We start from the raw sequence: 13,149 nt of genomic DNA, 5'->3' as shown, positions 1-13,149 counted from the left end.
CCCCTGCCCCAATCAGCCAGTGGGTCAGGAGGCTTGGAAAGATCTCTGGGGGCAGGGGGCTGGGAAAAAGCTGCTCCTTTCCCCCCTCCCCCCCGACCACCAGAGACCAGGCATGCAAGGGGGTGGCGGGGGGGAGCCTAGAGCTCCCCCTGGCTGCCATAAGGCAAGAGAGCAGAGTAGGCATCTCCCTGCTCTGAACTGCTCCTGAACTGCACCCGACGAGAGCAAGTTTGTTCTCAATGGGTGCATGAGTAGATGTGCTCTCACAGAAAGCTTACTGTGCAGTAAGCTTTTTGTGCATTAATTACACATGTAGACGGGCCCACTGTGAATCATTGTGTCCAAAACACACCATGTGAACAAAGAGGTAGTTAGACAGGTTAGGCTGAAGCCAAGGTAGATTTGCACCCTGTACATTAGCATGAATCTCTGATTTAGTCAGTCTGCAAGGTGAAAATCTATCCCACACGCTGCAATGTGAGAACAAGCCTGGCTACACCTTAGTAGCTAGAACAGTTTCCAGAGAACCGGAGGCATCTTGGCTTTTGCTCCAGTGAATACTTCATTGTTTTTTATATTAAGAATAACTTTCTTTTTACTTTGAGGAAGCAATGAGGAACAAAAAGACCATGTCCAGGAAGGAAGGGGAAGGAGAAAGGGGGTGCATGCATCTCTCTCTCTTCTGCTCTACACTGCAGCAATGCTTCCCAAAATCAATGCTGAATTCTGCACAGAAGCCTAGCTCTTAGGATGCAAAGATGTTGGTGTAATACTCTGCAAACATAAGCCATTACAATTTAATATTGACATGCATTGTACTTGTTAGGCAGATTGTAATTAAAAAAACTGGTCAAAAGATATTGTTCTGTCAAAGCTGAAACATTTCCATAAAAATGTCACTCAGGAGGAATATAAGCCCCTCAAAATGGTAGTGACTGGCCAGATAGCTGGATGGCTATGGTAGTGATCTGGGATGTGGGAGATGCAAGTTCTAATTCCTATGACGGGGAAGTCTGGAATTAAAAAGATTCTACTGTAAATCAGGCCAACAAGAGACTCTGGCTTCCCCTGGCCTTAATCTCCAGGCCACAAAGACTGACTTTCCGCAGTTCTGTTTTTGAGGAAGTGTTCAAAAGGATTGGCTTTCATTCCACTATGGGACACAAACCCAACGTGATACCGCAAAACCTGCTACAGAAGGGAATGGCTGTCTTTCGACCTGCTTTAGTTGAACACTGATGTGCAAAATATGTAAGGACTGGGCACACAGCTCAGAAATCACCCACGCTTTTGAGTGTCTAGTTGGATTTTACAGCAACTCACCTAAAATCTGTAAGACTGAGCCGGAAATTTAACAAAAAACAGGATCTCTCATGACAGTGCTGGCATTTCCAGATTCTAGTTGGGCTGAAAAAAACTATGAGATCAGACTTCCCTGTAGAATTAATATTATTTCTTCTGCTTCTCTCATAACTTGTAAAAGCAGATGCAAGAATAAAACTAGGAGAGAGGTTAATTAACCACCATTTTTTGTGAGCCTGAACAAATTTGCAGTCTAGGCTGAAGTACCCATTTATGGCAAGGTTTGTAATGGGTAGTGTAATGAATGTGCTCACACAACACTCGTAGTTATACTGTCCAGGATGAATACAACTGATTTGAAATGAACAGACTTTGCCAACTCTAGAGTTGGTTGTCTTGTGCCAAGGAAACTCAGAAATAACCAACTTTTGTACAAAAAAGGCTTTGGCCAGCAACAACAGCCAAATGCATTCATGTACAAGTCATTCATCTCCTCTGCCTATCCTCCACCCACCCGAAATGATGCTGAGGAGCGAAATAACAAGAACATGGCTCGCTAGCATAAAGGTTATATGGAAATGCTGGTAACTAGCAAAGGCAATTCTTCATAAGACTATAGGACACCATGGTGACCCAAGCTGGTAAATCTTCAGAAGGAATGAAAAATTACATGGATGCTTTCCTCTGTGGATTAGACCTTGTCCTCTATTCAAAGGGATTAAGAAACAGAAGAGAAATATAAGTAGGAGATATTTTTTTTAAATCAAGTTTAAGCACCAAAATCTTTGAAAAATAAGCATTTTAACAGAACAGTGTATTGTGATTTCTATAAGATGTCATAGAGTTTGAGGCCAGAAAAGATTATGAAGAGATTATGCAGAACAGGCTGGATAAGCATTTGTCTGGGATAGCAGTAATGTAACTGGGGGAAAGGGGAGGGATCTGAGCAGTAGCTCCAGGCAGACACCACCTTTGTGGGAGGATGCAAAAGCAGCCATTGACACATCAAAGAGTGATAGCACTGCCAAAATTGGCATGCCAGGAGCTGGGCATTGCATAGCTGCCCCAGGCATGGAGCTGCACCACTACATCTGTGCAGGATAGCATAAGAACAGGGCACCCTGCACTTGTGTATTTGTCTAAGGGCTTGAACTAGATAACCTCTGAGGTCCTTCCAACCCTATGATTTTAGTTCAAAGTGCCAATTTTGAGGATTCCTTCAGTAAGTGACCGCCTGTGAATACAGGGGTCTGGATTTAAGAGTCCCATATGAGTAGTTTCATCGATTTCATAGATTTTCATAGATTTTTGGGGGTCAGAAGTGACCTCAGTAGATCATCAAATCCAACCCCCTGCCCTGGTCAGAAAAGAGTGCTGGGGTATAGATTTTGGGGGGTCGGAAGGGACTCAAGTTCTTCAAGTGTCATGTGTACATTTCGACCCAGTCTTGCCATTGATCTAAAGAAACACTTCCCATTGATTTCATAGGGAGTTGATCATATGGAACAGTCATCAGAGCAGACAGGGCTGGTCTTCAATGAATAAACTCCAAAGATCTGTGATTCTTCTATGCTTTGTACAGGGTAAGATGTGCAAAAATCATCACTACACTCCTTCCCCTGAAAATTAAACTAAGAACTTGGTTTTGACATTAAATGGAAATGTTTTTATTATTTAACAATTGGTTGTGGGCATCACTGATGCTACAAAATACTTCATTTCAAATCATAACAGATGAGTGATCTCCAAATTGTTGGTTTGAATGAGCTAATATTCCATCACACTTTCCTTTACAACACAAATTCTTATAACTAGCACTGCATAAATACAATCTCTATCTGGAATGAATGCTTTAAAATACTATTTTAAATCCTGCAAGTATGGCTGGCATTCAAATTGACAGCTCAATGCTCTGTCAGTTTGCACTGCCAATCTCATTATGGAAGTAAACGGCTCTATCTTATTTTATCCTGTTCTATACATGAAGCATTTAAAGGGACTAAAAAAATCTAGTAAATGGAAATATATGGTACAATGAACAGTTAAAAATGTCAATTGAATTAGTGGCTATGTGATATCTCTTCAGCATACAATGTGAACACAGATGCTGCCTTTTTATAGAGTTTTATGCACACAAGAAACCTGAAGTGGAACAAATGAGATTTGAATTTTATTATTCTTTTATAGCATTGCATTGCAGATAGCCTTTTTTTAATTAGCTCCTATCTCAACACCTTTGGCAACTCTAAATAATTCAGAGAATCTTGTCTGTTGTTGTTGGCGTTTTTGTTGTGGGTTCTTTCTTGGAGAAGTCACAGATGCAAATGGCAGGAAGCTTATCTATCAGCTGCTTTAATAATGAACCTTCAGTTAAACAATTAAACCTATTATTAGTGTATTCTATTCTGTTCGGGTTCTTAAATTTGAATCAACCTCCAAACATGCTGAACAGAGAATGCTATCAGTCCAAACATGCTCCAATCACCACAAATTTGTTCCATTTTCATGAGAGTTTAGATGCGCTTAAATGTACTAGAAAGACATAAAAGACTTGACCCCCTGCAAAAAATCAGCATGGGATGTAAATAGCCATGAAGCCCATGACTCCCAAGGCTTCAAAGTAAAAGAGAGGGGGTTTTTAAATGAAAGAATGAAAACAGAAGTTGATACTTATGTTACTTTTTTGGGAAGAGCTGAGCGTCACTAGCTCCATTTGTAGTCCTTCTCACGATTTCTTTGTTCAAAAACTTCAGGGATGCAGCTTCTGCTGTGGATTCCCTGGGGCACCCAGCCTCTCCTGAGTTCCCAATGTGTGGGCAGGACACAGCTGTTCAGCTTCACTGCGTGGGCTTCTCATTGAAACAGTTCTATAACGCAAAAATTTGGGGCCCTTGAGGCACTATAGAAATTCACATTTATGGAGCCTATTTAGTCCACTGTGTGGTACAAATATCAGACTCTACTCAAAAATCCACTATGACACCTCTTGCTCACAGGGCTTCATACATAGCATATACAGCCATGTGTGTGTGCTTGCATACATGTGCACTTTTGTGCATGTAAATAAAAGGGGTTCTTTACATGATAATAGCATAAAGAAATTATATGGGTTTTTTGACCACAGTATTATCTGGGTTTTTTGACCACAGTATTATCTTTCTTAGGCACACCCCAAGAAGTTCGTGACATGTTTGACTGAGTAAAGGCTGCAGTAACAGGTCAACAAGGCTTCACTTGCTGTTGTTATACAACACATACTACACCATATCCTGCCCACTTCATTAGTTGAGTAGCCAGTCAGCTTCATTGGAAGGTACTCATAACAGAAAAGCAAGCTGTTTCATAGCAAGCTGTTCCATAACACGTAATTATAACTTGCTACATGCTATGCAATGCTAAGGTTGAACATGTTCACATCACAGATCTGAGAAATCCCAAACTTAATCTTTCAACAGCAGTGACAGGATATGGATATATAAAAAACATACTGGGCACATCTGTGCATGAAAATTAATGTGACGCAATAAACTCCGGTGCACTTTGCATCAGAGTTTATTGCTCCTGGGCACAAAGTTTACATGTGCATCCAGGACAGCAGCACATGGAGCTTGGGAGGAACAGCCCCAGCTAGCAGGGGACCCAGGGGTTCAGCCTGCCAGACTGGAGCTACTCTGCCCCAGCTCAACATGCAGCGGAGGGGCTGTCTGGTAGGATTGTGCAAAGCTTCAGGTGCTGATTTGTTTCGGGGGAGATTCAGTCCAATTCAGTGGCCAAATCGCTGAATCTGAATCAAATCAGGGGACAAATTAAAAGGTCCAAATCAATTCGAAACTCTCCAAATCAATTCAAAAAAGATTCAGAGAGCTTCTGCAATTTGAGCAGTCCCCGCCTGCTGCAGCAGGCAACTGGACCCAGACTCTGTGCTGGTAAGTAGGGGGCAGGAGGGGGCTTGGAGGATGGGGGAGGGAACCACGGGGGTTCCCCTGCCAGACCTTATCCCCTGCCTTCTCCCCCAGCCCCCCCAAGCACTTCCCAACCCCCACCCGCTGTCCCAGCCCCCAGCCCCCATGGCTGCCCCCCCCCCAGCCCCAGCTCCTGGTTGTTTAAAAAAAAATCCCTTATTCACCAGCTGCTGCCAGGTGGTGGGGGTGATCCCTGCTGCCCTCTGTCTGGCAGGGATAAACCAGGCCCCAGTGTCACGGTAGGCCAGGGTGGCAGATCGAATATGAGACAGGCGGGATTAATGGCGAGGAGTCTGAGCGGTACGCGGAGTCATGCGGTTTCAAAGTAGGTTATATTTATTGACTTACGCTTTGGAGCATAGGCAGAGACGCTTGCTTCGGTTACAGTTAGAACGTACGAACAACGAAGGGGTCTGTTGGCCCACGGGGTTCCCCAGTGAGCCCTTGCTATCTAGCTGGAGCTGGGTGCGGCTGCCCACTCACTAGTCCCAGGGCTGGTCAACAGCTCATAGGTGGGATAAACAAATGACAAAACAGAACTGTAACGTGTTGTGGAACGAAGAAACATCGTGACACCAGTCCAAGGGGACAAACGGATGGTCGGAAAACAGTGCCGAGGTCGGATGCCAGGTAAGTAGAAGACGAAGCCATAGTCGAAGCAGTAGGGGTGATCCAAATCGAAGTCAAAGTCGAAGCCAAAAACAGTCCAGTAACCAAAGGAATCAATACGAGAAGAAATGAAATTGAGGAGCTAAACCGTTGTATGAGGTTATGAGGAGAATCCCAATCTCTCTCTCTGCCTCACAGTCCCTGCTAAAAGCAGCCTCTTTGCAGATCGAGCATGGTCTCTCAAAACACTCACACCACCGCCTACACTCCTAATGCTCACCAACTCCAAACGCCCACACCGAGGTGGGGGCTCACTAGCCTTTTATAGGAATTTAGTGGCTAATCGGATCGCTTTGTATATAGAAATTTCTGGTCAAATTATGTCATGCTTTTGCTAAGTGAGCATGCATCTGGTTAGGTTCTGCATATGACTGAGCATGTGCAGGCTGAAAACTAGGTCTTGTTTGAGTGATAGGCCCAGGGATCGAGCAGGGGGCAGGCTCTGACCATGCTATGGAATTTTCCACTAGCCTAGGCTGTCTGCACATGTCAGAACAAACTCTCTGTATTGGCAGCACACATATCTTATAAAATCTTACTTTGACACTCTCCATTTCCCCACGCTATGTGGCAGGTTCTGCCAGAAGCCCCCTGCTCGCTCCCCCAGCCCACCCACTGTGGCTGCCCCACCCACCCCAGCTCCTGACCCTTTAAAAAAAACAGGCAAAAACCTTCCACACTCACTGGCTGCTGCAGTGGCCTTGGAACTTCTGGGAGCTCGTGACAGAGCCCCCATGCAGCATGGGGCAGTGGGGGGCACCAGGAATCACCTGCTGCCCAGCAGAAGCCTGTGAGTCGGAGCCTTTTTTTTTTTAAGGGCCAGGAGGTGGGGTGGGCAAGGCAGCCATGGTGGGGGCTGGGAGAGCAGGTGGGGGGCTCATGGCAGAGCCCCCCACATGTCACGGGGGCATGGGAGCTGGGGCGGGCAGGGTTTAGGGCCTGTGTGATTTGGAGATTCAAATTGATTTGGGACAGTGATTCAAATCACTGAATTGAATCATTGTTCCTAGAATCAGCCAAATCTGAATCCAAAGCAAATACTAGATGTTTCGCACAGGCCTACTGGCTGGGGCACAAGGGTGCTGCAGTGCAGGGCTAGCTGGCAGGCAGCATTGCATTCCAGCAGAGTAAATAAATCTGCCATAGGATAGTACTTGTATCTGGCAGTATTAACCTATGCCTGAATTAGTTTATTCTGGCCTAATAGCTCTGCACATGTAGATGGAAATGTCTTACTGGAGAGCTAATTAGTCTACTCTGCAGTAAACATCTCATGTAGTCTAGTAAAAGGCTGGCAAGAGAGATTTTGAACCTGCACCCCATATTTTCTAGGAAGATGGATGAACCATTGGGCTGCAGGCTAGACATCCTCTTGAAGCTGACCCACTGAAAAACCAGGAAAGAAAGATATGTGAAGCCAGGAGGAGAAAAGGAAGCCTAGTGGGAGGGATGCTGCTCCAGGAAAGAGGGTGCCCTGGGTTCTGACTTTGCCCCATAAAAACTTTTTTATTCACTGGATAAAAGAGGTAGTTTTTGCCCTGTGGGAGGAAGGTGCTGGGGCTAGTACACAGGGCCTCCTTTCTTCCCTTTCTCTTTCTGAGCTACTATCCCCCTAGCTTGCTCTTTTCCTAGCCCAATATAATCTACTCTCTGAGCTGTCCAGTGAACCAGCTGCAAGGGGAGAGCTGGTGAGCCCTTCAGGCAGTTCCCAATATGTGGCCTGGTGTTTTGAGTGTTTTGCTGAGAAGCAAGAATCACCCGTTCAAATCCCCTAGCAGGGGCTAAAATGTGAGTATCCTGCTTCCTGAGCAAATGCTCTAGCTCTTGGGCTAAAAGATGGGCAGGCCTTCCTTGTTTCTGGTCGTGCTTTCTGTGACTAAAATGTGAAACTTAATGAACTTCATGCACCTGCAAAGACAACTCTGTTCTGCCAGTGAGCCTGCTCAGCCTCCATTTAGCTCTTCAGGTAAGCACAGCTAAGCAAGTGCAAACAAAATCCAAATGGTGTGAAAGGGGCAAAAATCGTAGCTTTGCAGCTACACTCTTCCCAATCCAGCATGTGAAGGGAATAAGATTTAGCCTGGAGACTATGTCCACACTGATGAGACTGCAGTGGAATGCAGACATCCCTGAGCTAGTTTGGGTACCATTACCAGGACAATAATATAACTGGCACATTTTTAGTGTTTTCTAGGCTCATAGCTCAACACAGTCATTCGTTCATCTTCAAAACATTGCCAAGTGGGAAACTGGGTCAGAACATGGCTTGGCCAAAGCCCTCTGATGAGTCAATGGCAGACTCAGAGCCCCAAATCCCATCCCTCTTCATTGCTCCAAATACCCTGCTTTCTTCTGAGTCACTTTACCACCAGAAGTGAAGTTACTGAGGATGGGCAACCTACAAGAATGTCATCTGAATATTTAAGAGGCCAAGGGGTTGCTCCATTGCCTTTGTATGCAGTGAGGGACTCCACCTCCAACTTTTCCCCCTTTCTCTCTTAGCATACAGAGATGTTCTGGTGGCGGGGAGAAGGGATGCCACTGAACAAAAAGGAACTAAATTTAGCATTTGTTAGCCTTGTGAAAGGGAAAGCATCCAAAGCTGCTAACTACAGAAAGGAGAAACTAAGTTTTCTTAGCTAAGTGCTGAGGCATGTTATAGCTCTGTTGTATTTGTGGCTTGCTAACATTCCAGCACTCCATTGTATGCTAGCCCTGCAACCCCTTAATTGCTCTGCACTTTGGGCTTTGCTACCTATTTGGTCCTTTTGCCCAGATCCAGAAGAGAATGGTATTTTTTCCGACTGAACAATATGGAGTCCTAAACAAATACAGTCATAAAATCCAGCATCACTAAATGGCTAAGAGCAAGCCCTGGCACACACTGTCAGTGCTAAGCCCCAAATTTATTTCAATCCTCATAAAAACAAAAGGAGAAGAAAAGAGGATAATAAGCAAACAGGCTGGCAGCATCTGCCTCTTCAGAAGAAAGCGGGCACTGCCAAAATATTAGCTGCTCTCGTCTCTTTTCTGTATTGTTTTTGGGAGGAGGATTAACTCCTACACTTGCCATTGATCTCATGTGCCAGGGTTCCTTCCTGATGATTTGCTGATCTCCTTTTGTGATATTCTTTCTTTAATACACCCCATCCCCAGGCACCCTCAGTCTTTCCATATCTCTTCTGAGCCTCAGGCATTAATTTGATTTTCCGGGCTCTGTTTCTGTATCACTTTCTCTGCTGGTAGGTTTTATTTCAACCCAAGGTTTTTCCTTCATTTAAACCCCAATTATATTACAAAGCTGCCCCACTATTCCTAACCTTCCTCCCTTCACTCACTCGAACTGCTTTTTAGTCACAATTGCCATAGTTCCCATGTTCTGTCTTCTTGGCTAGATGCCATTCAACTCTGTTCACATCTAGGTCTTTTCTGACTGCGGAGGAGTCAGATGAACTGGCCACATACTGCATAGTCAGGTGTTCTCCGCACTGCAAGGACATGCTGCCCATGCATGTGCTGCGCTGTTGGGTTTTTTTCCATGCGTGTTTTTGACAAAAAATCCTCTGGGAAAAAAAACTCGAAGCAGCACACATATGGGCAGCATGCACCACTGAAAAGTGGAGCCAGGCCACCCAGAACCATACTGCGACCGCCAGCCCAGCTTTGCCCAGCAGGATCACTGCTGCCACAGCCCAGGAAGGCCCCCAGGGCCCCAGATAAGGCTTCTGGGGTCAGGACAGTGCTGTCCCCAGCCTCCCCTACTGCTCCCATAGTAACTTGCCATGTGCCAAAGCACATGTAGCATGGGTGCTCACCGGGGACAAGTAGCTGTGGCACAAGATGTACTACTGCTGGTTGTGCCTGGGGAACCAAACGTCCACGCTCATCTGGATGTAACCAAAGGGCACATCCATACATGCAGGCACATGCGTTTGCACCAGCTCAAATAGCAGTGGTACAAATTTGTTCTGTAGACTTGTGCCTCAACACACATGCCTAAACATGAACTTTGCTGTGGGCCAAATTGTACCACTTGGGCAAACTGACCCTGCCCAGCTCGTTCCCGATTTCCAGCCAGGGGGAGGTAGAGGCTGGGGTTGGCACAGGTGCAGGGGATGGAGAGCAGTATAAAAAGCTGCCCTGGTGAGCAGCTAAGGGCTACCTGCCCTTAGGAGCTTCTGAGGCCAACACTCCTCCCCCAGTCCTGAATAACCAGGTACCCATTACAAGTGTGTTTGGCATGAGTCCAAGAAATTATACCTCAAGAACCTTCTTGTCCTAGGAAGAGACAGTATCCACCTAATGAAGAGAGCATCTTCACAGGAAGGCTCACTAGCCTAGTGGGGAGGGCTTTAAACTAGGTTCAATGGGGGATAGAGAGCAAACACCTCAGGTAAGTGTGGAAGTAGGTGACCTGGATGAAGCACAAGCAGGAAGAAACAACAGGTCGCATTTTTCCTGAAAAAAGATCATGGAGATTCTCAAGCAAATTATGTCTAAGCACCTGGAGGAGAAGAAGGTGATTAGGAACAGTCAGCATGGATTCACCAAGGGCAAGTCATGCCTGACCAACCTGATTGCCTACTATGACAATATGACTGGCTCTGTGGATGTGGGGAGAGCACTGGACATGATATACCTTGACTTTAAAAAGGCTTTTAATATGGTCTCCCACAACACTTTCACCAGCAACCTAAGGAAGTATAGCTTGGATGAATAGATTGTAAGGTGGATAGAAAACTGTCTGAATCATTGGACTCAAAGGGTGGTAATCAATGTTTTGATGTCTAGTTGGCAGCTTGCATGAAGTGGAGTGTCCCAAGGGTCAGTCCTGGGGCCTGTTTTGTTCAATATCTTCATTAAAAGTCTGGAAGATAGGATGGGGTGCACCTTCAGCAAGTTTGCAGATGACACCAAACTGGGTAGAATAGTAGATATGCTGTAGATAGGGTAGGGCTAGCATTCAGAGAGACCTTGACAAATTGAAGGATTGGATGGACCAAAAGAAATCTCATGAGGTTCAATAAGGACAAGTGCAAAGTCCTGAACTTAGGACAGAACAATCCTATGCACCATTACAGGCATTGCCGGCAGATCAAGGGAAGTGGTTCTTCCCCTCTATTCAGCACTAGTGAGGCCACATCTGGAGTATTCTGTCCAGTTTTAGGCCCTCCACTAAAGAAAGGATGTGAACAAATTAGAGATATTCCAGTGGAGGGCAATAAAATGTTTAGGGTCATGTGCTGGGGCACATGACTTACGAGGAGAGGCTGAGGGACCTGGGTTTATTTAGTCTGAAGATGACAAGACTGAGAGGGAATTTAATAGCAGCCTGCAGAGTGATTACAAAGAGGATGGAGCTAAACTGTTCTCAGTGGTGGCAGATAAAAGAAGAACGGGTAATGGTCTCAAGATGCATCAAGAGATGTTTAGTTTACATTTTTGGAAAAACCTTCTCATGAGGAGGGTAGTAAAGCACTGGAACAGGAGACATTGTGGAATCTCCATCCTTAGAGATTTTTAAGACCTGGGTAGACAAAGCCTTGGCTGAGATGGTATAGTTGGGGATAGTCCTGCTTTGAGCAGGTGGTTGGACTAGATGACTTCCTGAGGTCCTTTCCAGCCCTAATTTTATGTGATTCTATGATTCTAACCAGTGAGATACCTCAACATGGTGATTCACAACTTGGGCCATGCTCTATACCCATGCCAAGTGAGTAAGAGGTGAAGTCACACTTTTGGAACTATAGTGTGGTTCCTTAATTTCTACAACATACTTAAGCTCCTCATAGTTGGGACTATACTGTACCAAGCACCTGGCATGATTGGGCCAAATCACTGCAGAGACTGCTAAATGTTCCAGTAATATAAATGCAATTGTTCCCTTAATTAATTAGGAGATAACTCAGTGAATTATTTATTGTGTAGCATGAATGATAGGCCCATTTAGATATACTCCCAGAAGGTCCTAGGCCCACCCATCCCAATGGACTGTCACTTGACAATACTTGACCAGGGATCCTCTGGACATGTCCAGTTTAGCAGGTCAGACAAAACTAAAACTTTACCTTACTATGGCCTTGACCCTAAGACCAGTGGAGAGATACTCAGTGACTACAGAGAATTCAGAGTCTGCCATAAATGGGTTTTTTGACAGAGCCATTGTGCATACTCTACTTCTACTGACCTACAGATAAGTATGACAATACCATTAGACCTTCCCACTCTTTCCCTTGCTCTTTCTTCACAACACAGCTGTAAGTAAGGAAGAGAGCACAATACTCATTAAAGGATGAGGGGTTTCCAAGTGAAAAAATCCCATGAGGAGACATGAATGACATTAAGCTTATTGTGGAATAGATAGGCCTTTGACCAATTAAGCTAGCCCATTCACTTCCCTTCCTTGAAAAGCACCTGCTGCTTGTTCCTTCCATGTATGATATCAGTGGTATTTGAGTGGGTCTGACATTTCTGTTCCCTACCCCACAGCAAGAATGGCTTCCTACCAGCAGAGTGATATTTCAGAAAAGCTGGGCTATTTTATTGTGATCTCTTTTCCCTAATAGCATAAATTTGGATCCTGCCACATAGGTTTTTGGCAGTGGAAGTGCTGACTGAAGAAAAGCAGAGGGAATGATCTTTTAAAAGGCCTTCTGGAAGTGGACATTGTAACAGTCACATTAACAGCTGGTTGTTTCAGAGAACTTATTAGAAGAGAAGTCTTGGTAGCAAGGGATATATTAACAGGTACAGCAGTACTTAAGGTGCACAGTGAACAGCAACCTGTTCTTTTATTCATCAGCTGCCACGCCAGTAACCAGCTTTGGCAGAGTGGCAGCCTACAGAAATAATCTGGGGAAAAAAAGAGGCAGTTTTCTTTTTGCAGTGTTTAGATTTCTGGGTTTGCAAAGTGTGCTGCCAAAGGCAAAGGGATGAAAGCAATCAGGACAATGACAATCTCCACCACAAAGACCAGCTTGGGGACCAGCATTCCCTTTAGTCAGAAGATGAACTTGGAACCCAACAAGTCCTTTGATCTTACCTACAAAGACAAAAAACCATCATGTTTTTTAAAAAATATACATGAAATATGAAGAGACAACACATAAGGGAGGACTGATGCTCACTTTCAGCAACACTCATAAAAATAACAATCACTTACCAACAATATCCCCCCCTCTCCCCCAGCACCATTTTTCATGTATTTAGATATCAC

General features: G+C 44.9%; 1 long non-coding RNA gene across 4 annotated transcripts in view; it reads right to left on the bottom strand.

Annotated features, from left to right (window-relative positions):
• The window catches only part of LOC149872258 (uncharacterized), a 226,687-nt gene that overhangs the window by 29,911 nt on the left and 183,627 nt on the right, over positions 1–13,149 (bottom strand). The window contains exon 4 of one of the 4 annotated variants that reach the window (XR_016440609.1): positions 4,011–4,169. The exons of 2 other annotated variants lie outside the window; for them this stretch is intronic. This is a non-coding gene — a long non-coding RNA (uncharacterized LOC149872258). Of the gene's footprint in view, positions 1–4,010; positions 4,170–12,023; positions 12,976–13,149 lie in introns of those variants that run through there. One more of the 4 variants, XR_016440608.1, reaches the window with a different exon arrangement.

Source organism: Crocodylus siamensis, chromosome 2 (assembly GCF_052110815.1).
Source record: "Crocodylus siamensis isolate JL-2025a chromosome 2, ASM5211081v1, whole genome shotgun sequence".
Taxonomy (NCBI): domain Eukaryota; kingdom Metazoa; phylum Chordata; order Crocodylia; family Crocodylidae; genus Crocodylus; species Crocodylus siamensis.
This window is presented reverse-complemented; position numbering and strand designations above follow the sequence as displayed.